Here is a 25192-nt window from a genome sequence, read left to right as displayed (position 1 = left end):
GTAGTATCTCGTGGTTTTGATTTGCATTTCTTTAATAACTATCAGTGAGGAGCATCTTTTCATATGCTTATTGGCCATATGTATGTCTTTGGAGAAATGTCTATCAAGTCCTTTGAAATTTTTAAAATTAGATTGCTTATTTTATTGTTGTTGAGTCTTAAGACTTCTTTATATATACTGGATATCAATCCCTTATCAAATATGTGGCTTATAAATATTTTCTCCTATTCTTTGGGTTGCCTTTTTACTATTAACATTTTGATAGTGAAGTTTGTTGCACAAAAGTTTTAAATTCTCATTAAGTCTTATTTGTCTATTTTTTTCTCTTGTTGCTTGCACTTTTGGTGTCATATCCAAGAAATCGTTGCTGAATCCAATTTCATGAAGCTTGCTCCTGTGTTTTCTCCTATGAGTTGTAAAGTCTTATCTCTTATGTTTAAGTCTTTGACCATTTTGAGTTTATTTTTGTATATGGTGTGAAGTAGGGGCACAACGTCATTCTTTTAGATGTGAATGCCATGTCAGGTTGTGGCTACTGTTAAGTCTTGACAACTAGGAATGAGAAGACTTGGGAAGTCGTATGTGTGGAGCCTACTGAATCTTTGTGAAGTGTTTCTGTTCAAGCTGGGCTGTGCCAGCCACCTTGTTTGACTCCAGTTACATGGAGACACACGTCATAAACTATTCTAAGGTTTTGTCACTCACATGTTTTCTGTCTTAATTCACATTACCCCCTGACTCTAGGGGCCATGGCCATGGGAGAAGAGTGAAGTCCTGGACACCAACATCCTTGTCTTTAAAAATATGTTGTTGATACTGGGACAGAGAATAGATCAGCAGTTGCCAAGGGCTGGGAGGGGGACACAAAGGGGCAGCACGAGGGGTTTTCTTGCCGAGTGATGAGACTGTCCTGATCTTGATTGTGGTGGTGGTTATGTGACTGCATGCAGTTGTCAAACCTTTAGAACTGCAACCCAAAATGATGACTTTTACTGGCTACGATTCAAAAAATAAGTAAAGTGTGCTGTTGAGAGGCAGTACAGTACAGCTGCGGTCCCCAACTGCCTCCCCCCCAGGGGCTGAAGACCAGTGCCAGTCTGTGGCCTGTTAGGAACCAGGCGGCAGCCGCTCCCTATCCACTTGTATCACCGTGTGAACTCCCCCACCAACGCCCCTGCCCCCTCTGCCTTGCCGAAAAGGTTGGGGGGCCCATGCTTCAGTACAGGGCTGAGGCGCCCTCTAGAGGCAGTCCTTCAGTTTAAGTCCTAGCTTCCCCTCTTCCCAGCTGAGTGACTTGGGCCTGCCTGCCTCAGTTTCCTTCCCTGTAAAAGGAGGGTGATTGTCCCTACTGCATAGAGTTGGGTGAGGATTAAGTGGTTCGGCCATAAAGCTCTGGAAAAGGTCGGTGTGTAGAAAGTGCCACCAGGGATCCCTGTTGTCCTAGGCAATTGCAGTCCCAGGGCGCGCATGTCTGTGGGGGTGAGAGGGAGGAGCCGAGGTCAGGGGGTCCACGTTGGAAAGTGCTCTGTCCTCAGTGGCCTTTCCTTGCTCACACCACACCGTGAGTACCGAGACCCGCTCCGGTGGGCTGCTCTGTCTGTCACAGCCTGTCTGGTTCTGGCCTGTCCGGGACAGGGGCCTGGCTGGTCCCTCGTGGCCGGCCGCAGCAGGCGCTGTGAGGCCGCAGCCCGCCCTGGCCCCGGCTGGCGGGCTCTTTCTGGAGTCGGTGCGCCCTCCCGTGGGGTCACGTGACCCGTCGGCAGCCACGAAGGGAGGCAGGGCAGGTGGGAAGAGCAGCCGCGAAAAGGGCACAATCTACGGTGGCCGGGTGGGGACAGGCCAGCTCTCCCGTCCTGACTTTCCTGGCTTTAGGGTCAGGAAGCGGCCCCCCTCGGTCCCCCGTGAGTCTGTGGTGCTCTTTCCTGGCCACGCTTCCCGAATGTACCCCTCCCTGCGGTCGGGAGCCTCGCCGGCCCTCCAGGCGACCCGCCCGCCGCCCGCCTGTATTTTGGGACGCGCTGGGCCCTGGGCTCCATCCGCCAACGCGTTTCCATCTGCTTCGCCTTCCAGAAATGACTGGGCTCTCGTGCCGGCTGGCCGACCGCCTCCTTCCAGTTCTTTTTGTGGTAACAGGTTTATTCCTTTTTAAATTCGTTTGCTGGCTTGGGAGGGAGGAGAGACGAGTGCGTGGTGAGCCTCACACCAAGAGCGGGCTCTTTTCAGACGGCAAATGCCAGGTCCCGGCGGCCGGTCGTCCGTGCCCACGCCAACGGCGCGGGTGGCAGCCTCTGCGGAGGCCCGGGGGCAGCGCAGGGCCGGGGGAGGCCGCTGCCTCCGCCTGTGCGGCGGCCCTCGGCAGGAGGCACTGGGGGCCCTGGTCAGGGGTGGGGGCAGCAAAGAGCCCCTGTTACCTTGAGAGCCACACTGGGCTGGCCTTGTCTCTGCGGGGCGGCCGCAGTGGCCGGTCTAGACCGGGTTCCGGAACTTTTGGCCAGACGCCAGGGCGTTCTCTTTTCTCCTCGCCAGGCTCCAAACTCGTGCACAAACCAATCGGATCAGGCGGAAAGTAAAAGGGTTAGGACTCTAACAGGCGGACCTCAGCCAGAACGTTTCCACCCAAGCCTTCATTCATCATAACAAAAGGAAGCAGTTCTCACGGTGGGAATCAGGGTTTTCTCTAAGGCCCTGGTGAATGTTTGGGGACCCACTGCTGTCTGCTGTGAAGCCTGTTATGCCATGTTGGTATTGGAGGTGCAGTCCCAGGGCTGAGTCTCTGAGCGGCCTGTGAGCCACTGCGTGTGGGCAGTCCCTGGGTCGGGGGAGTTCACTGTTCCCCACCTCGTACCCCCTTGCGAATGCCCTCCTGGGGGCAGGGGCACACTCAGTATGCCAGGCGGGTGCAGCGTGTCTGTACTGCAGACAGAAGGGTAGAGAGTGAGGGGGGGCAGGTGCCGAGGGCACAAACAGGCCGTTGCCTTGTTCCTGTAAGTTCTTTTTTTTACTTCCTTTTTAAATGAAATGATTGGCACTGGTGGCCTCCAAGGGTGATGTTTCCTTTTTCATTTGGAGCACAGAATGTCAGGCTTCCTCTCGTCCAACAGGGATCTTCAGATGGAGTGAGCACACGGAAGTCCCCCGGCAGAGCCCAGCACGGCCACACTGGCCCTGAGTCTGGGACGTGCTCCTGCCATCCTATGGCCACGGTCCCGGGAGCTCAGCCTGTCCTCCTGCTTGGCCTTCCTGCCATGACCAGACGGGGGCCGGGGGTGTCAGCAGGAAGTAGAATGAGGACACTGGCTCACTGATGGGGCCCCAGCCACTCCTGTCTCGCTGGTTGGACCTCCTTTTGTTCTCAGCCTCTCAATCTTGTGCTGACTTAAGACAACTTGCTAGACGAGGGTTTCTGGTACAACCTGATGCAGCCTGTCCCACACGGAGGCTGGTCCCTGATCACCCCAGCTCACAGGGTCCCATTGTTAACCAAATATTTCGCTCCATCCCAGCCAGGTGGGGCTGTTGGTGTGGGTCCCTGGTGCCTGTGAGCTCAAAGATCACACCACTGTCCTTCCTGATCTTCCCTGCTTTGGAGCACCTGCCTCTGGCAGAGGGTGGCCTGGGCTCTGCACGCTCCAGTGGGGGTTGGTTTTGTTTCAATTCGTTGTGCGCTGGTGAGCAGGAACAGCAGGGTCAGCTGCTCCACAGCTGGCTCTGCTCCTGGGGGGCCTGGCCCTTGCCCACAAACATAGTCCAGGTGTCTACACAGACACCCAGACACCGCAGTTGCTCTGGCCCCAGGAGGCCCCATCGTGGAAGGCTGGGGTACCCAGTCTGCCCTTGGCAGCTGCTGCCATCCCCGAACCCTGAGGGAGGACACCTGCACGTGCTAAGCACAGGCTCTGTATCCACCTCCTCCCCGAGCTGGCTCAGCCCGGCAGTGCCACACGGCCCCAGGCAGCGTCCCGTGCTACCAGAGTGCCTTGCCCTCCAGCTCTGACAATCTAGGCATGGGAGAGGAGATGTAGCCAGGACCGAGTCCTTCTCCCAGAGGTCTGGGGCCAAACTGAAGGGCCTTCCGCTGCCCTGAGCCCACAGCAGAAACCTCTCCTGCTGGTCCCCACGGTCTGGGCTCCCTCCTCCCCCGAGGATGCTGCTGGTAATTGCCACCATCATGGGGGCAGAGGGACTGCACTACCAGACAAAGGAAGCCAACTTCACCTGCAGGCTGAGGGGCCCTGGCACTTGGGGGAGCCCAGCTTTGCTTCCCATCAAGTGTCCTGAGCTCTCAGCCCATGTCCAGCACGGAGCCACCTCCCTCCCCTTCCAACATGAGCTGCCTCTGCTGGACCTCAGATGGCCTGGGAGCCTGATCACTGTGTCCTGCTGGGGAACATGGGCTGCAGGTGGGTGTTGGGGTGACAACTGGGATCATTGTCTCCAGGGCCACTATGGGAGTGTATGTGTGTGTGGGGGGACGTGGGGGTGGACTTTACAAGTCTCCTGAATGAAGTGGGCTTGTTGAGGGGCTCTGCTCTCTCTGTTCTAGGGATCCCAAAGTGCCCCTAGTCCTGGGGGCTCACGAGAGAACCTGCTCTGCTCCCCTCGTGCAGCCACTAGAGGACCCCCACGTTGCTGCCTGTGAAGGGCTCCTGGAGGCTTGCCCTGCTGTGTATCTCATTTCTTAGGGTGCAGCAGCTGAAACCTTCACCTTGCTCAGTGCTGGGCTTGCTCCCCTGAGAAATGTCTCAAAGCCTCGCTGGGATTCCTCATCACACTCCCCTTTCCTCTTCTGCTTCCCCTTCTTTTCCCTCCTCCTAATAGCCTGAGCCTCCGGAGGGGACTTGCCAAGGAAAGCACAGGGAGTGGAGCGAGGACGGAGCCACGTCTTCCTCCCGTCCGTCTGCCTGCCCTTGCTGCGCACCCGGCCACACTCTCCCCCTGGTGTCTCTGCATGGGGAGCAGCGGGGCCAGGGTGGGGCGGCTGGTGGCCAGGGCTCCAGGAGGGGCAGGGGAGCCCACCAGGAGGTGCACGTGGCCATGGGATGTCCAGGGAGCCCACGGAACTGAGCAGGAGATAGATGGGCTTCTCTTCAGCAGTCGAGGGCCTGGAGGGGGTTCTCACCACCATCGCCTGGGGACAGAGGGCGTTAGAGCCAGGGCTGAGGACTGTCCCTCCTCCCTGCAGGATCCTGAGGGCATCACCCATGGGCTGGGGAGATGTCAGCGTCCAGCCATGGCTCGCTTGATGCCAACAACCCGTCACTAAAAGGAGTCTTCACGTCTGACAGCATGAACCAGGAATCTGCTCCCGTTACCGTAAATGAGAAAAGTGCTAATGCGTTACTTATTGATCCTAAACCTCCAAATAAGTCCCTAAAATGTATCTAAAACATCGTAAAATGCTTATTTGTAATTAATAACCCTAAACAAGCCTCCCAAATGTAGCTGAAACACAAGACCCTGTCTCCTTGTGAGGGATAACCTGTGGTGCTAGGATGTCCTGTGCTCAGCACACCCCTGCTTGGTCACCAGCCTGTGACTTCACCTCGCTGTGCTGCGGGGCTGACCCCACCACCCTGGGTGCCAGCACCATCAAATTGCCACAACAGCTGTAGGTACTGTTGCTGTGTGACAAATAACCCCAAACTGAGCAGCTGAGGACAATCACTTTGTTTTGCTCATGGCTTCTTTGAATCGGGGATTAGAGCAGGGCACAGGGGCAGTGGAGGGGTTGCTGGATTTTGCTCCATGATGTCGGAGCCTCAGCTGGGATACCTTAAGTCTGGCAGCTGGGGTCCTCACTCGCCTGGAGCCTGGCAGGACAGCTCATGGGCGAGGCACTTCAGGGCACCCACCAGAACACCCCCAGGGGGCTGTGCCTGTGGTTGGGCTTCCTCACAGCATGGCGGCTCAGCAGTCAGACTTCCCACACGGTGGCTCAGGGCTTCAAGAGTGAGTGCTCTAGTGAACGAGGCAGAAGCTACATCGGCTTTTAGGACCCAGTCTTAGAAGTCACATCACACCACTCTGTCTTTTGGTTGAAGCAGTCATAAGAGCCAGGTCCAGAGAGGAGAGGCTTCTGAGTGGGAGGAGTTTCAGGGCTACATTGTAGAACAGCTCACGGGATGGAGAAGTTGTGTAGTCGTAAGCATCACATGTGATTCAGACATTCTGCCAATTGTGTTTGGAAAGTAACTCGGGACTTTTTTTTGCCCACCATTTTGTTAAAACTTGGGTATTGAATTTTTGGATGTAAAAATAAAATTTTGCTGTGTAAAATTAGCTGAGACCCACTAGGATGGCTATGATAAAAAAGATGACAAGTGCCGATGAGGGTGTGGAGCATTCAGTGTGCTCATAGCCTGTGGTGGGGATGGAAAAGGATGCAGCCACTTTGGAAACGGCTTGGTGGTTTCTCAAAAAAGTTAAACAGAGGGTTACCATAATATCCATCGATTCCCCTCTTAAGTGTGGATGTAAGAGAATCGACAATATGTGTTAGCACAAAAACTTGTACATGAAAGTTTGTAGCAGCATTATTCATAATATCCAAAAGGTGGAGACAGCTTAAATGTTCATCTGATGAATGGATGAACAAAATGTGAAATATTTATACAATGGAATGCAATTCTACCATAAAAGGGATGGCGTATTGATTTGTGCTCCAACATGGGTGAGTCTTGAGAACTTTATGCCAAGTGAAATAAGCCAGACACAAAGGCAGCATATTGTGTGATTCTTCTAATATGCAAATCCACAGATACTCGGAAATGGCTTACTTGTTACCACGGGCTGAGGGAGGAAGGAGGGGTATAGAATTTCTTTCTGGGGTGATGAGAATGTTCTAGAATGCCAGATAGTTGTACTACCTTGTGAATAAACTAAAACCTTCTGAATTGTACACTTAAAAGGGTGAATTACATAGTAAATGAATGTATTATTATGTTTTAATAAGAATTTGTTTTAGAAAAAAGTATTTTAAAAATTCAGCTGAGAGATGTGTCCTTTCTCTGAATTCAGGACATTTAATATCCAGTGCCTTTCTGCTGGGGAGCTTTCTTCAGGGTGTGGCTGCAATACAGGAGTGCAGGCACCTCTCTGTCCCCACACCAGGGCTCTCTGGAGGAGGATGAGTTGAAGATGTGGCTGACACTGGTGGCCCAAGCAGACGTGTACCTCAAGCCCAATATGAATCTTGGGACCAGTCAGCCGGTCCCAGTGGGTGGGTGGGAAGAGGACGGGTTGACTGGGGGGCAGAAGTGAAGTCTCAGGGTCATGAAAGGACTGCGGTTTAGAAAGCACAGGGGCAGAACTATAGCCAATAAAGTGGCTGTTGTTTTAAGTCACTGAGTTTCAGGGTAGCTGAAACTCCCCACTCTGGTCTGTCCTCTACCCACCCGGTGGGCTGCGGTAGCTGATCCACCCCTGCTCTGGGCAGAGCCGGCCTTGGCACTGGGAGGAGTCAGTGCTGCAAGGTGAGAGAATGAGCCAGTGAAGCTGGCATGGAGAGACCGGCCGGTGGGTACCAGCAGGAGCGACCTGCGCCAAATGGCATCTCTGTGCCCGTGGGGTCTGGGCAGGGACAGTGTCCAGGCGGTGCTAATCTGCCCACTGTCCTGGGGATGCCTTGAAGCCCAGCTGACATCTTTTTCCCAACCATGGCTCAGTCTACAGAGTTGTGGGAAGTGTGGCCTGTCATAAAGCATGGTCTGTGTTGTCCTGTGCCTCACTGAATTGGCATCAAACTCAGCACCTGACACAAGTGGGCTTAAAAACTGGCTACGTGGAAGAGTGGGTGAGTGGGAGCCTTCTCCAGTGGCTTCTTCCGTGGCTGGGTCCCCCCAGAACTCATCCCACAGACCCTGAGCCGTCCTCAGTACCCAGGCACTGGGCCAGCCCTGGAAGGCGCTGTGCACATGGGCGGGGCCCAGCGATGCTTGCTGCATGAGGACAGGGTGGGCAACGCGGAGCCCGAGTCTCTGTGGGAAACAGAAGGGCCATGGACTCCTTGGAGGCAGACGCAGCGTGAGCACGCACAGCGTAGAGCTGACGAGGAAAAACAACCTCTATTCCTCCTGGCAGGCACGGGGAGAGTCTGTGTCAACAATTCTGAGTTATTAATATTTAAAATTTAGCTATTGTGACCGAGACACATTTATAAACTTACCTGTCAATATCTCCTTCCATCTTCTGTTCCAATAACGACGAAGGGAGAGAGAATCAGAGGACCCTCCAGGTGGATCGGCAGTGACCTCCCGTCCGGGAAGAGGGCTGTGGGTGTGGGGCCTGCAGGACAGAGGTAGCAGTACCTCCGGGTCGTTGGTCCCAGACTCTGTCCACCTGCAGCTGCTCCTGAGTCACCGTCCCCAGCCACCCACCAACACACTTCCACTCTGTTTGGTGAAAACTTGTGAGATCTGCAGGGCTGTTGAAATGTTTGTGTGTGTTTAATGTGCACAGATGCAGTGCACCCCCTCTCCCATCCCCTGTCTTTGCTCTTAACATGAGGCTCCTCAGGTCTGCCTTACCTGGGCATCTAGCATTGCTTTGTGCAGCTGTTTAGTGTTTTCATGTGCATTTAAGACATTCAGCTAATCTGAATAAGGTAATCCCTCCTTCTGATGGTGGCACGTGGGTAGTCCTGAATTCTGTCACGCTGCCTAAAAAACATCCCTCCACGTGTTTCCTCAGGACACCTGGAAGTGGGATCAGTGGGTCATTGCCACCGTTTCCCCCAGGTTTACCACTGAGTATTCCATAGTTACTTAGTCCCCGTGTGTCTGGGTCTGCCCTGGGCTCTGTAGTGTGTGCTGTTGATCAACCCATGCATTTGGGTACCGTGTTTGCACTTCATTCACTCACTCGTTCATACTTTTACTAAGGCACGGAGTTATTTTTGAATGTTTGGAAAGCAAAGTCCCCCCTACCCATCTCCCCCCGCCAGGGGCCTTCTGCAGGCAAAGACCTTAGCTTTGAGAGAGGGAGGGAGAGACAGAGACAGAGACAGAGACAGAGAACAACTTTTTCTGAGGGAATAATTTTAGATCACAGAAGAGCTGCAAGGATAATACAGAGGATACATACATACCTCACTCGGTTTCTTCTATTGTTAATTGCCATGGTACACTTGTCAAACACTTGTCAGCCTTGGCCCGGATCAGATGACTCCCAACTGACCCCAGATGCGAGAATGAAGGATTGTTGTTTGAAGCCGCTGGCTTCTGGGAATGTTTTTAGGTGTGAAAACTAACTGGTATATTACTTTTGTAATCATTTGCTTTGGGTGCTTTTGTGGATGAGAGATATTCCTTGCCTGTGGTGGTGTGCAGATATTTCCCACAACCTCCTTTTGACTTTGCTCTTGTGTGTGTGCACGTGCAAGTGCACATTCGGTTGTTTCGAGAATCTGGGAGGCTTGGCTCTGAGCGCCCCTGCCAATACCAAAGTCCACAGGTGCTCGAGTCTCTTATAGAAAATGGCATAGTATTTGCATATAGCCTATGTATTTGCATAGTATTTGCATACATCCTCCCATATGCTGTATTATTATTATTATTTTTAAATATTAAGTGGGTACAAATGTTTTTGTTACATGGACACCTTTTATAATGCTTAAGTCGGGGTTTTTAGTGTATCCATCACCCAAAAAGTGTTCATTGTACCCAACAGGTAGGTTTTTACCCCCCCTTCCCCCTCCTTCGTGGTCTCCAATGACCTTTGCATCTCTCTGTGGTCCCACATACCGTAGGTCGTCTCTAGAGTACTTACGATACCTATGACAATGTCAATGTTGTGTAAATACTTGTTACACTGTATTTTTAACAATTTGTATTATTTTTATTGTTTTCTTTTAATAGTCTCGATCCAGGCGTGGTTGTATCCATAGACACACGGATACAAAAGACCAACTGGATATATTTCTTGTGTCATTTTGTAGCCGAGTTTATGTCTATTGGTCTTTTCTGTTTTGAATTCATGTCATGCTTAGAAAAAGTTCTCTAGTCCCAGATAATAAAACTTTCACCCAAGTTTTCTCCCTGTGCTTTCATGATTTTATATTCCACCCTTAAGTGTTTGACCCATTTAGGATTTATTATGGTATAAAAGTGAGGTATGGACTCACTTTATGCAAATGAAAACTCGGATGACCCGACACCCGGTAGTTCCCATTTTACTCACCAACCTGAGAGATCTTCAGCGAATACTGCAGTGCTTCTTAACTGGGTGCACATAGGATCCGAGGGGGTGTTGCCCTGTCCCTCCTTGGGACACCCTCATTCTGAGCCAGGTTTGGGTGGGCATGTGCATGTTTTAAAAAATTTTAGATTCACAGTTGATTTTGGAGGTTTCAGAGATTGATGTCTCTGCTCCTGCCAGGCCTGCATGGTTCAGAGACTTCACCTTTAAACAGGTTTAATGTATGGGGAGAGACGGTTCCTCTACTCTGCTTCTCTGTTCTATAATTATTCTCACATGTTTATTTTTTTCTAATTTAGAATAATTTTATGTTTCCAAAAATGTCAGTTGGAATTTTTATTGGGATGATATGAAATGTATAGAATTACAGTCAGTCCTCTGCCTCCGAGCGTTCTGCACCCACAGATTCAACCAACCACAGGTGGAAAATATTCAGTTAAAAAAAAAAAAAGAATTCCAGGAAGTTCCAGAAAGCAAAACTTGAATTTGCTGTGTGCTGAGTGTTATACTGAAGCCAGGATAATGAAGCAATTTGGGTATTCAGGGGAGCGATGGAAGCACCCCTTGGGGATACCGAGGGCCTATTGTATTTAGATAGAATTGCATTTAAAGATAAAAATATCAGTGTCACTTTCCCCAGGGGCTAGGACCACACTCTGCACTCAGCCTTCCCTACAGCAGGTTTGGTGTTGTCTCTGAGGACACCCTGCTGCGGCAGGGCTCAGGGGCTCAGGCATCTAAAGGTCCCTCCTGCTGGGGCTTAACCTTAATCACACAGGATTGGCACCCTCTAAGTAAGAGAGGGGCCCTCCCATCTTCCTCCTTCCCCACCCTCTCCTGGGAACTGTGTTTTCTTCCTTAGCCAACAGCTTTGTGCTTCCAGACTTTGTGTTTTTTCCATTTCCAGTGAACCATTCAAAGATGCCTCTGCCAGTCACGGCCGGCACAGGCAGGACTGAAGGAAGAGTGGACGTCATTTCCCTTTCCGTATTTAACCTCCAGATGACTAAGGATTTTGACGTAAGGCAGGGACTTAATGGTTTTCTCTTTTTTTTTTCTGAATTTCTTTCCGCATCTCCCTAACTCACTGTGCTGAAAGGTCTCTCAGAAGGTCTAAAGGCCCTGGAGAGACTGAGAAGGAAAGTGCAGATTTCTGCTGAATTTAATCTAAGTAATTTAGGGTTTTTCAAAGTCAGTTTTATGGAGGTATAACTTACATACTCTAAAAAACCACCAATTGTAAGTACACAATTGGAGGAGTTTTGACAACTGTATGAAGTTGTATATGCACCACCGCAGTTGTGATCTAGAATAGGGCTTGGCAAACTACAGCCTGGGGGCCAAATCCACTGCTGTCCGTCTCCCTAAATAAAGTTTTATTGGGACACACAGCCTCCATTCCTTTATATATTGTATATGACTTTTTCTCGCTCCAGTAGCAGAGACAGATACCGTATGTTCTTCAAACCTGGAAGTATTTACTGTTTGGCCCTTTACAGAAAAATTTTGCTGACCTCTGAAGTAGAACGTTTCTGTCACCCAAAGAGCTTCCTTGTACCCTAGGCAGTCAATTTCTTCTTCCCACTTCCGACTTTCACCTACTGATGTGACTTATGTTACAGCAGCTTAGCCTTTTCTAGATTTTATATGAATGTCATCATATGGTATTATATGTAGTTTTTGTTTCTGGCTTCTTCCACTCAGAATAGTGCTTTGGAGATCTGTCCATGTTGTTGTGTGTATCCACTGTAAACTAAAAATAAAATCCTCAGGCCCTTCACCCCTGAATGATCTCCCTCTTGGCCAAGGGGACCCCAGAGAAACCTTAAAAACTGAGTTCCCAGCCATGACAGGGCTGGAGGTCAGACATGCCTCATTACTCCCCCTCCCTTTTGGGGTTTAGACACAACTGACCAACATTAGTGCTAAAACACAGATCGTGAGACTGACAGAATGAACTCTTTGTGGCAACAAGATACCAAATTATAAACAGGACCTACGGCCATGCTGGGCCAGGGTTAAGTCATGCACCCCTAACACTTAAAGAATAAGCTAGGTTCTAACTGCCACAGGGTTTTCCTTTTTCTCTAGCAGCCAAACAAGCACTGGCCTTGAGATAAGCAATAATGGAACAATTTGCAGCCCATCCACCAGCTGGCCTGCCACAGCCTGCAGGGGTGCCTGTGGAGGCAGAGATGCCAGGCGCTGAGGCTCCCTTCTTGCCTGGGAGTCACACCCCTTCTTGCCCGAGGCTGGCAGGGTGAGGAGTAGGTGGCTCCTTCTCTGTGCCTTGGTGACAGCTTGAGGTTGCAGGTGGCGTTAAGCAGGGTGGGGAGAAGAGTGGAGTTGGCAGGTCCTTGCAGGGCCGAGTGGAGAGTTCTGATTTCTGGTGGGTTCTCATCTGCAGGGGACAAGGCCAAGCAGAAGTGTCACCTCGAGCCAGAGGGAACTGGGCCTGGGGGTGGGGTTCTGGTCTTCTGACATCCCTTTGCAGGGGAATGCCAAGCTTCCAGCGTCAGACCTCCCCATCATCCATCCCCAGCTGGTGGAGGCCAGGGTGGGTCAAGGTTGTGGTCCTGCCTGAGACCTGGTGATCTTTGTGTGGCCTTGGGCTGGTTGGAAGTGGGGCGTAGGAGGAGGACATCTCAGTCATGATAGAGACTTAATTTCCTACCCTTTCCTCCTCATCTGGGACCTCCAGCTTATTTTTAGCTGCTGCAGGACCTGGTGGATGGCACTTGATTTAAGACAGCCACCTTCCTTGAAGCAGCCGCCACCCTGCACAGCACTTAACCCTCGGGACATCTAATTGAGGCAGGAAAGGCGTGACTCCTACCCCATGTGCAGGACAGACACTCGGGCTCAGACGCCCTAAGGTGAGCTGGATTTGAACCCTGGTGCATCTTCCTAAACCTCACAGTAGCTGTCGGTGCCTTCTTTCCCAAGAACCACGTGTAGGGTCGGCAGCCGGGCAAGATGTGAACTCATGGGACTCTGTGAAGTCTCTGAGGGAGACCCCATCTTTCCTTTTTGGGCCCCCACCTTGAGGAGACCTGGCGCTGGTTTGGATCACGAAGGGGAAGAACTGTGACGATGGTGCATGGTGCCAGCTTTGGGGTCTGTCTCAAAGACCCCACTACGTTGTCTCGGGAAATAAAGGCTGGCACAGGAGCCCTTTGGAAAGCGAATCCAGGAAGAGTGACGCAGAGGCAGGCAGGGAGGAGGAGGCTCAGTGCACCCCAGCCTCCGGCTACGTCAGGCGAAGCTACAGGGAAGAACTGAGGTTGGGCTGAAATGGAAAAGTGTTTGCCAACAAGTAGAAGCTCAGGGACAGCTTTAAAGTGGAGCAGTAAAGGAAAACACACAGCCTGAGCTAGGCCCGGAGTCCTCGGTGAGCCTCCTCTGGACCAGGGTGCGGTTCCCTGAGGCACTCTTCTTGTGCATAGTGTGTCACTTAGGGCCACGTGGCTTGTCAGGGCCCCCCAAGTGTCAGAAGTCACAAATTAGGTTTGATGGAGTCATTTTGGCACCTCTGTTCATTCCTGGGTCTGTAGTCCCCTCCTCAACTTTAAGATAATTATTTTATCCACTTTCTGAAAACTGAGCTGTAATACTACTTGACAGGTGCATGTATGGATGTACAGATTCGCAGGAAATGCAGATTTCTCACCAAACTGGAAATTTACGTTTTGTGTTCTGGAAAAATAGAGGCTAAAGTGCTAACAGCCATCACTGGGGTAACTGGGCCTGGGCCTGGGTGTGGGTCACGGCAGTGGGGTCTTTGCTTTATCCATATTTGCCTTCTCGTTATCAGTGAAAATATAGTCATCTGTTACTCACGAAATTAACACTTTTGGAAACACTAACAACAATTTTAAAGTAGTCCATGTTCTGAAAATAAATTCAAACAATAGAGACGTGCAAAAGGTAAAAGAGTGCAAGACCCTTCCCAGAACTCCCCACAGTGCACTCTCGGGGGCGGACTTTGGCTTCATCGACTGGATCTAGCCCATCCATTTCTATTTCATTAACTCCTGTCTCTTCTATATTGTGTTATTCCTTCTAGTTTTTGCATCTATTTGGCTGTTCTCAACTTCCTAAGTATAACCTTGCTCTTAGGCACCCCTTTGCCTGCAGATCACAAGGCTTGCTGTGCAGTATTTTGTTACTGCTCCATTTAAATGGTTTATCATGCCCATGATGTGTCTTCTTTGACTTGTTATTTACTTTTTCAGCGAGTAATATTTCCAGACACAGGGGGTTGTTTGGGTTATTCTCTTTTCAATTCATAAAGCAGATAAGTATGCATGTTCTGAACATATAAAAATCTTCCGCAAGTTCAAAGAGAAAGACCAGTGATGAGAACTGACAACCCTGGAGGAGAAAGCTGGTGAAGATGTGGGCAGGGGTGAATTCTGTAAGTACTCCAGGAAAGAAATGCAAATTAAAATAATGAGAAACAAATGTGTCCCATCTGGTTGGCAAAAATTAAGTAGTTAATGGGAAGTATTGACAGAGCTGTGGGAAATGGAATTCATTACACACGAGAGTTGAGGTTAGTACAAATGCCTACAAGAGAAATCTGGCAATCTGAAGAAGTACGCTGACTTGTTATTTATTTATTTATTTATTTATTTATTTTTTGAGACAGAGTCTCGCTTTGTTGTCCAGGCTAGAGTGAGTGCCGTGGCGTCAGCCTAGCTCACAGCAACCTCAAACTCCTGGGCTCAAGCAATCCTTCTGCCTCAGCCTCCCGAGTAGCCGGGACTACAGGCATGCGCCACCATGCCCGGCTAATTTTTTATATACATATTAGTTGGCCAATTAATTTCTTTCTATTTATAGTAGAGACGGGGTCTCGCTCTTGCTCAGGCTGGTTTTGAACTCCTGACCTTGAGCAATCCGCCCGCCTCGGCCTCCCAAGAGCTAGGATTACAGGCGTGAGCCACTGCGCCCGGCCTGACTTGTTATTTAGAAGTATATTGCTTAATTTCCAAACATACATGGATTTTCCAGTTATTTTAAGACTGTTGATTTCTGGCTTAGTTCCACAGTATATGTCGTCCATATGATCTCAGTCCTCTGAACTTGGTGGAGCCTTGCTTTGTGGCCTGGCATGGTTCATTTTTATAAATGCCTGGGTGCACCTGGGAACAATGTACATTGTGCAATTGTCCCGAGTCCGGTGAAGTTGCCTCATTGTGTTGTGGCTTCTGGATCTCTGCTGACTTTTTTTCCTGATTGTTCTATCAGTTATCGAGAGAGAGAGAGAGAGAGAGAGAGAGAGAGAGAGAGAGAGAGGGGTTTAAATCTCCCACTATGGTTGTGGATTTGTCTATTTCTCCTTTTGGTTTTTTCAGGTTTTGCTATAGATGTGTGTTATTTCATGCGACAAGTATAGTACATTGCACTTTCTATTTGGTTGGCACCTTCTGTGATTCTGGGATGTCCCTCATTCATACTATAGCTTCTTATTAGATGTTAGCATCGCTAAGGACAGCATTTTTCTATTGGTATCTGCCTGGTAAGTTTTCCCCATCATTTTAGTTTTACATTTCAGATGTGCTCCTTGCATTTTATTCTTGCGCTAATTGTTTGATTAGTTTCATTCCCTGAACGTTTACTGCTGACCACCTTGTCAGATGCTTGGAGCGAGCAGGCCCGTAGGTGGCCAGGCCCTCTGCCCATCTGGCCGGCACGTGCCCTCGGGCTCATGGCTCCGGGGCCTGCGCTGTATCTCCGGTGTCACACTGTGCTGACCCCTCCACAGCAGCTCTCAGGAGATGATGGCAGCTGTCCCTGGGGTCGCCTGCTGGTCTCAGAGTTTGGTTTTTAACCAGCAGCTTTAGCATCCCCTTGGAGGCCAGCATGTCAAGTTTATCCATGGGGATTCTTTGTGGCTTGCGTTTAAAATACCTGCAGAAAGAATACCCGTTCGCTTCTGTCAGGTGCTTGGAAACTGGGAATCTAGGTCTACTTTTTTTTTTTTTTTTTTGAGACAGAGTCTCGCTTTGTTGCCCAGGCTAGAGTGAGTGCCGTGGCGTCAGCCTAGCTCACAGCAACCTCAAACTCCTGGGCTCGAGCGATCCTTCTGTCTCAGCCTCCCGAGTAGCTGGGACTACAGGCATGCGCCACCATGCCCGGCTAATTTTTTATATATATATCAGTTGGCCAATTAGTTTCTTTCTATTTATAGTAGAGACGGGGTCTCGCTCTTGCTCAGGCTGGTTTTGAACTCCTGACCTTGAGCAATCCGCCCGGCTCGGCCTCCCAGAGAGCTAGGATTACAGGCGTGAGCCACCGCGCCCGGCTCTAGGTCTACTTTAACCTGGATTTTCAGTTTGTATTTTTCCACCAGAGGCAGTGGGATTTCTGGACCCAGACCACGATGCGTTGTCTTGTCAGGAAGAGGCCTTTCTGTTTCAAAGCTGCAAGGCCTCTCTCTGGTGTCAGAGCTGCGTCAGTGCCCCGTGTTGGGGGCAGAGCCTCTGGCCTTGTTCTCCGGCGGGTTCTGGTCTCTGGTGCTAGACAAGCTCCTTGCCCCTCCCGCCCAGCGCCTGTGAATGCCTCTGCCTTGGCAGACCCCAGAGCCCACACCCACCACTCGGGGGCTTTTGCAAGTGCTTTCTCCCTGCAAACCCTCCTCACCCATTTTAGACATACACTAAGTCTAGGCTGCATTCTGGCCTCACAACTCAGGCTACTCTTTAAAAATTTCTCTGAACCTCAGTTTCCGCATCTGTAAAATGGCCACATATCAGTACCCTAAAGGCAGTTAAATCATTTCTTCCATATCTCTTTCTCTGTTCTTTTCTATCCATTTTCCTTCACTTAGGGCTACTGTCAAACCAAGGACATTAGAAACCTGAACTGTATGTTAAATTAGATGGAAGTTTGACTTGCAATATCGTAATGATTTCTTTGAAAATATTTTACCTTTTGATCTGTTCTGTTGGTGTCCTATTGCCTCTCTGATTTCCCAAGAGGGCAGACAACAAAATAATAGGTCTTAACATAAAAATGTCTCTTGATAGCTGGTGTAAGAAAGCTGCAACCAGAATTCAAATAACTCTTGCCTTTGAGTCATTATGAGAGGTAAGTAAATAGCACCTCGCAGAATGACAACCCACACAAATGCAGCCCTTTCAAGGCGCTCTGAATGTTGGCATTTAAACACTGTCTTCAGATCCCTGGAATCTTCCCAAGACTGGGGTGTCATGTCCTTTGAATGTTCGTCAAAAGATAAAAATATACTGATTGCCCATATATTTTGAGTCCTGTACCTGTAACGAATGCCTTTGCTTCTATTGCCAGATGCTTTGAAAGGGGATAAGATTTTAATTAGCAGTCAATAAAATCCCCTCCCATTTTTCATTGTAATGGATCTGCAAGCACTTGCTGCTCCCTGTTCATTATTCAGAGTCATTGGTTACTTGGCAGCCATGGGCTAAGTTCAGGGAAGGTTGTCTGCCCCTCCTCTCTGGGTGTCTGACCGCCTCCACCATTTCCTCCAAGCCATTTCCTCTATTATTTTTTTTCCTGCAAGAGGTGGTGACATGATGACTTCTTTCAGGCCCTGAGGAACTCATCTGTGGCTCACACACCTACACACACAAGACCCCTTCTCCTTCTAGCCACTGGTGCTGCGGTTTCCAGAAGCAGCTCAGTAGGAAGGAGTCTTGCTGGGCCCCCAAGCTCCTCTCTGTCTTTTTAGAGATACCTGCCTCTGATACACTTGCACACCAGGGAGCTGTGGGTTGGCTTTGGAAGGACAGTCCTTGCTGCTGTAAAAGCCACTAGGAGGAGATGCCTGAGGGAGACCTAGCTAGTGCCGGCAGGAGGGGGCAATGCAGTATGCAAAGGAAATGGGGGGTGGAGCCATTCACTCATCCATCGGTCCACCCACCTGCACCTCCACGCACACCTCTATCCATCCATCCATCCATTCCCACCTATCCATCTAAACCTTCCAACCGAATATCCATCCATCCACCCATACCTCTATCTACCCATCCATCCATTCATCCATCTGTCCATCCAAACCTCTTTCCAACCAAAACATCCATGTACCCACACCTCCATCTATCTGTTCATTTATGCATTAATTAATTAATTAATTAATTCCTTTTCCCCTTTATCAAGCATTTGAAGACTCTGAGCCTGGTGCTGGGGTTACAAAAACAAGGCACAGTCCTGCCATCACATTGCTCAGTCTCCTGTCCAAGACCAACATGTAAACAGAGATTCATTACATGGTGTGACGATCACCATAGCAGGGGTGCGTCCAAGTGGAGAGGAGAGCACCACTTTTGGAGTTGAGGCCAAGGTGCTCAGAGGACTCCTCACAGAGTTGACATTTGCTAGGTCTAAGAAGAGGGATGGGGACTGAGCTGGGGCTGGAATGGCGGCGCCTACTGTCAGCGTGGCAGGGGTGAATACGTGGCGTGTGGGAGGGTGTCCCCAAACAGGCAGGCAGGGCGGGAGAGGGGTGCGGCTGCTGGGTCATGAGGGACCGCAGAAGCCTTGACTCAGGGTTTGTGTTTTATTCTGCCAAAGACGGGGAATGCAGAGAAGGGGTGTAATGATGATGTGGACTGCATTTTGGGAAATCATTCGGGACGCCCTTTGGCGAATGGACTGGAGGAAGAGAACCGAGCACGAGAGACCCGTGGGGGCTATTGCACCATCCAGGCAATAGCCCCAAGGCTGGAGCCCAGGCGGCATGTGGAGGTTGGTAGAGGATGTCCTCCAATATGTGGAAGTGAGAAAGAGAAATGGGGAGGGATGTGAGACAACGTCCATGTGTCTCACCTGAGGGCCGTGGGCTCGGCAGCACGGCAGGGGTGTGGTAGGAGGACTGTGGGTGTTGGCTTGTGGGGTTCAGTTTCAGGGGTCTGTGGGATGTTCAGGTGGAGAGGTCTGACAGGCAGTTGGAAACATGGACAACAGAGACCCAGGGGTGATGGGACACAGCCAGGGAGGTGGCTGAAAGTAGAATCAAAAGATGATGGGGGCAGAGACACAGAGGTGACTGGCGGCAGCCATAGAAAGTGTCCCCTGGTGCCTTCTGAAGGTGTGAAGGTGTTCTAGTTCATGCATTAAGGGTTCTAATAGCACGGCACAGTGTCGGTTCATATAAGCTTATGGGGAACTAAAAATGTAGGGCTTTTTCATGGGAACTGCTGATAAGTCAAGTCTCTTCCACCACATTTCTGGATGATTGATCCTTTGGGATCATTCCCGAAGGATCCCCCTCCGCCCCTCTTCCAGCTGCAGACCCGGTGCTGGGGAGCTTCCTCTGGGTGTGGTCCTAACCCCTGCCAACCCGCCTTCCTGTCCCTCAGCTCCGTGCAGTGGTCACCTGGGAGAGGTGCCGCCAAGAGGGCATCCGTGTTGTGTGACAGTCCCCGCGTGGGCGTGTCAGCAAGGGTCATGGGTGGTGTGCTGCCAGCTGTCCTGGGAGTTTCAGAGCGGGAAGGCAGCTGGGACAGCCGGTTTCCTTCGGAAGGAGAGCGCAGAGGAGCAAGGAAGCTGCTTCTTTATGGGAGGAATCTGTCTAAATCCAAACCACAAGATAATTTCCTTGGTATTTATGGAAAGAAGATGAGGAACTTAGAAACATTGTGTAAATGGGCAAAAATCTTTTATTTCATATTTCTTAAAATATCAGATTTTTAAAAATTGACAGGCAAATGAGAAGAGGGACGCGTGTGTGGGTGGCGTGGGGCTCTCCGGAGGTGGCGGGGACGCCTGGGTCAGGTGCGCGGTGGCGCACTGAGGTTCAGGCACTGGGATGCGCTGAGACTTGCCCGCCTGGTACGGGAAACGGGGTGCTCTGGGCGGGTCTGTAGCCGGTTCTGCTCTGCTTACAGAGGAGCGATGATGGAATCGGCCTGGCCCTTCTGTGGCCAGGAGAACTGCTAGAACGAAGGGTGGCTAAACGGTCTCACATTCGCAGTGGCAAGTAAGCTTTCGTGGACAAGTAATATCTCCCGATGGGTGGTTAACAAGTTAAAACGCTGTCAATGGGGCATAAACAATTTCTTCTTTTGTCCTGTGAGTCCCTGGGAACCGAAGCTGTGGAGACCCGTCCAAGCTCAGGCAGAAGTAGGGCTCTGGTCTGGGGCCGGGGCTGTGTTTTCTGGGATCTCCCCACCCGCCCCCACATGGCCTCTGCCTCGTCCACTCGCCTCAGCTTCTCCTGTCCCTGAAACCTGCGCAAGGGACTCCGGGCCCAGCGCGGCGGGGCCTCTTCCCAGCCCCTGTGGTGGGGGCACATTCCTTCTCCTTCTGCGGAAGGTGAGGGAGTGGTAATGACAGACACCCCCTACCAAGAAGGCCAGGACCCCACCCATGCTGGGACCGGTCACCGGTCACTCACTCCCTGTCCCCCGAGTTGAGCAGGTTGCTCAGCCGAGAGCGGGGTGGGCAGGGATCTCTCTGTGACAGCTGGCCCCGTTGGCAGTCAGGGGTCTTCCTGGTACTTGCCTGGCAGGTATTTAAAAGCCAGATTCAGGGAGGGAACAGGTGGAGAGGAACCTGCCCCAGCACCGAGGTATCGGTAGTGCCAGAGAGCCACGCAGAACGTGCTTCGGCGCTCTTCCCAGTTCATTTTCTTTTCTTTTTTTTTTTTTTTTTGAGACAGAGTCTCACTTTGTTGCCCAGGCTAGAGTGAGTGCCGTGGTGTCAGCCTAGCTCACAGCAACCTCAAACTCCTGGGCTCAAGCGATCCTCCTGCCTCAGCCTCCTGAGTAGCTGGGACTACAGGCATGCGCCACCATGCCTGGCTAATTTTTTCTGTATATATTAGTTGGCCAATTAATTTCTTCTATTTATAGTGGAGATGGGGTCTCGCTCTTGCTAAGGCTGGTTTCGAACTCCTGACCTTGAGAAATCCACCCGCCTTGGCCTCCCAGAGTGCTAGGATTACAGGCGTGAGCCACCTCACCCAGCCCCAGTTCATTTCCTGTGATGTTTTATTTCATTAGCATAACAATCTCAAGCATCTTTTCCCCTAGAAACTGAGCTCTACTCTGTCGTGTGCTATGTCTAAAATTGCCACGAGTGTAGAACACCAGGCGGTCGGCCCCTTCACTCAGTGGAGTAGAAACAATCACTTGCGATGGTAGCGGGTAAGTTAGCTGGAGGACAAGTTCCCTGTGTTTCGCTTGGTGGCAGTGGTCTCGCCTTAGTTAACTCAGTGACAGACGTGACAAGACATTTAATGCCGGGGCAGGAAAGACTCGTAAAGGCTTTCTGGTCTGCTCCCCTCATTTTACAGATGAGGAAACTGAGGCCTAGAGATGCGATGCGGTCAGCCGAAGGGCCCATGTCTTATCTGAAGGATGAGGTGACTAGACTAGTTTTCTGACTTCTTGCCTTGGGCCTTCAGAGCTAACAGGTGACAGCCACCGGGTCGGGTTAACAGATGGGTGTCTGTGGCACTGAGAGGTTCTGAGGGTCCCTGTCTGGGTGGACCACCCACGGGAGTCCTGTTGGCTTCTAAAATCCCGTCCCCAGAGAGGTCCGTTCCTGGGGTGCCACCTCGCCAGTGGGCACTCCGGGACTGCCGCCCGGCGGTGACAGGGTACCTCGGAAGGACTCTGAGGGCTCTGTGACTTGGTCTTGCTCCACAGGTCCCTCGGGCGGGTGGCACAGAGAGAGGGCGTGTCAGTGCCGGGACGAGGGGAGGATTCTTGGCAGAAGCAGGAAAGGTTGAACAAGCTGGGACCCGAGGTCTCGGTGGGGGAAGGACGGTGCCCACTCTGGGCCACAGTGAAACTAACACAGGTGCACAAAGGGGGACCTTCTGTGCAGGCAGCGAGGGGCCTTGTCTGCAGAGAATTTTACAAGAATAAAACTTCTAACATCTGTCTTCTTTTTATCATGGCTGTGCACAGGCAATATTAAACACTGTTGGAGATTAAATATCGCTTCCTGAAAAAAAAACTCCGATTGGTCTATGTTCTAAACGATCGCTTTGATTATTGTGGAGTTTCAATTATACACATATATCATATATAACAATGTTATACATGTATCTATGTTATGCATGTGGCTGTGTATATCTATTCATACATATGCTTCAAATTAGCAGATATTTATTACTTATCCTTCAATAAACATTGTTTTCCACATAGCAGTTAGTTGGAGGACTCTTTATCTACAGAGGCAGACCTAGATTTAGCTACATGTTTTGCTCACCAGCATTCAGAACCGTTCCAGCCTGTTCCATATGTGCTTTTGCAGTTGTTGTCTTTAGACCGTCATCCTCTGTATTCCTGCATTTAAACTGTTGGTTCTTGATCACAAAGTGTTTGTAAAAACCATCAACAGAACTTGAGTTACTCTAATTCTGTCATTCCCTGTGACCACTTGGATCTCTAAGCTATGCTTAAAATTTGAAAGAGTCAAACAGGAAATGATTTTTGAGATTTTTTTGTTTTGTTTTGTTTTTGGTGAGAGCAAATTTTAGTTCTCACATGAAATATTTTGCTGGATTTGAAAACTATCTTTACAGCAGAAATTTCTGCTTCCACTAAAATTATTATTTTAAATCTAATGAAAGAAAATAATTATTGTTACTGATTATTACATAATTATTTACTTTTAAAGTCAAGTTTATTGAGGTATAATTTGCACAAAGTAAAACTCACCTTTTTTAGGTGTACAGTTGGGTGATTTCTCTAGGGTGAGTACCTACGAGTCCCAAGGCTGGGTTATAGGGTTAATATTTGCTTAACTTGATAAGAAACTGCCAAACTCCTTTCCAAAATGTTGCACTACCTGCATTCCCGCCAGCCACTTACAGAAGTTCCAGCTGCTCCTCACGTTCCCAGCACCCCTCCTAGTCAGTGTTCGTAATTTCAGTCATTCTCACGGAGTGTGGAGTGGCAGCTCATTTGCATTTCCCTAATGCCTCATGATGTTGAGCATCTTTTCATTTGCTTATTTATGTTTATGCTATCTGTATCTCTCCTTAAGTGAAGTGTCTGTTCAAATCTTTTCCAATCTCTTTAAGTTGGGTTGTTTTTTATTATTGCATTTTGAGAGCTCTTTATTTATTTGAGATACAAATTCTTTATCAGAGATGCAGTCCTTTAATCAGCAAATATTTTCTCCTACTCTGTGGATTTTGATTTAATGAAAATAATGTTTTCTACATGGCAGTTAGTTGGAGAACTCTTTATCTATAGAGGCAGAGCTAGATTTAGCTACCTGTTTTGCTCACCAGCATTATAAGAATCATTCCAACTTTTGATTTTGTTCTTTTTGAAAAAAACCAAAAGGTTATAATTTTGATGAAATCCAATCTATCAATTTTTCTTTTATGAGCTTTGTTTTTTGGTGTCCTAGCTAACAACTTGCCTCCCAACCCAGGGTCACAAAAATCTTATGTTTTCTTATGGAAGTTTTGTAGCTTTGGCTTCTCCATTTGGGTTTCTGATTCATTTTGGGTTAATTTTTGTATATGGTGCAAGGTATGGGTTGAAGCTTATTCTGTGCACTCGATTGTCCACTTGTTCCAGCGCTGTTTGTTGAAGAGACCACCCTTGCCCGATTGGATTACCTTGGCACCTTTGTAAAAAAAAAAAAATCAATCAATCATATATATGTGGTCTATTTCTGGAATATTTTGTTTTGTTGATCTATATAATTTCCTGTGCCAGTACTGTACTGTCTTTATTTCTGCAGCTCTGTAGTAATGCTTATTATGGAAAATAATTTTATCAAATAGAAGAGGTGGATTTTAAAAACTGCTCTGCTCTGGGTGTTAAGTACGACAAAGATACCATTGACAAGAAGAGGTGAGAGGTTTCTGAGTGGAGAGTCGGTAGCCTGACTCCCCAACTCCCCGCAGCTCCCTGAGCAGGGACGAGGTGAACCCAGCCATGGGGAGGACTGTGGTCCCCTGCACCGTGGCAGGAAGTTCTGGTAGGAGCAGAGCCTGGTGTGGCCATGGCTGGGAAGACCCCAGAGACCTGTGGTCCCTGTAGGAGAGACCAGGCTGGGGTTTGAACCACCGGCAGGAGATGCGCCATGTACTGCTCCCTGCCATGAATTCGGTGGAAGAGTAAGGTTAGGGTTTCCATGAGCTGTGAGGCATCCCCTGCACGTGTTCACAGAATAAGCTCTCCCTGTTCCTAGGCTCTAGTGTTTGTCTAAGACACTGGCTTGAGGCAGTGGACAGTGAATCAATGGCTCCCCTTGTGGAAACCTTGGGTAATTAGCTTGGGTCATGGCATGAGCAGGGAGATCCTCCTGCGCTGCTGGTGTACTCGGCTTGAATGATGTCTCAGAGGAACACCTCTCAGTTCCCTCCCAGCCACTTCCGCTGACCCAGAGCTTGCTGTGCAGGAGAGCACCTGGCTCAACAGGCACAGCCAGCATGTGGCACAGCTGCAGGCTCAGTTGGCCAGAGCAGGGGACCAACATGGCGATGGCTGTGGCTCCCACTCCTGGTTTAGACAGTTGGGTAGGAGAGCCCACTGCTCCTAATGTGCTCTGACCAGCTGCCCTGCCTGTGATACCACAGTGCCACTGCTGGTATTGGGAAGGTAATCCATGTATGTCCCACAGATCAGATCCATGGAGCCTCCTCCAGCACAGCCGCTGTGGCTCTGGCTGGTTAGAAATGTGGTTCCTTATCTACGCCCTGACCTCAGGGCTGGCCTGAAGAGAGCGCGCGTTAGATCTTAAACCAATTGTCAGGCTGAGTGTTGAGAGACTGTCCTACTGAAGCCCATGGCCGGGCTCCATTTATAATCAAGTAATCCAAGTTTTATATAATCGCTAAAGAGGAAAATCCGTGCAGTGGCCCCTGATAGCACAGGGACGTGCCATGCGGAGACAGCAGCCGGGCGGGGATGGTCGGGGAAACCTCCCACGGAGCAAACACTGAGGTCGCTGCAGCAGCCCATGGGTGCGATTTGCTTTGCGCGTGTTCTGTGCTGCTGCATTTTGTTCTCGGGTTTTTGTCTATAGAGTAATTATTAAT

General features: G+C 49.9%; 1 long non-coding RNA gene across 1 annotated transcript in view; it reads left to right on the top strand.

Moving 5' to 3' along the window:
- LOC105860653 (uncharacterized) overlaps positions 1–25192 on the top strand; it is a 75219-nt gene that overhangs the window by 37207 nt on the left and 12820 nt on the right. The window lies entirely within an intron of this gene.

The sequence above is a fragment of the Microcebus murinus genome, chromosome 16 (assembly GCF_040939455.1).
Source record: "Microcebus murinus isolate Inina chromosome 16, M.murinus_Inina_mat1.0, whole genome shotgun sequence".
Taxonomy (NCBI): Eukaryota; Metazoa; Chordata; class Mammalia; order Primates; family Cheirogaleidae; genus Microcebus; species Microcebus murinus.
The sequence above is the reverse complement of the archived record's forward strand: the minus strand, read 5'-3'. Positions and strand labels throughout refer to the sequence as shown.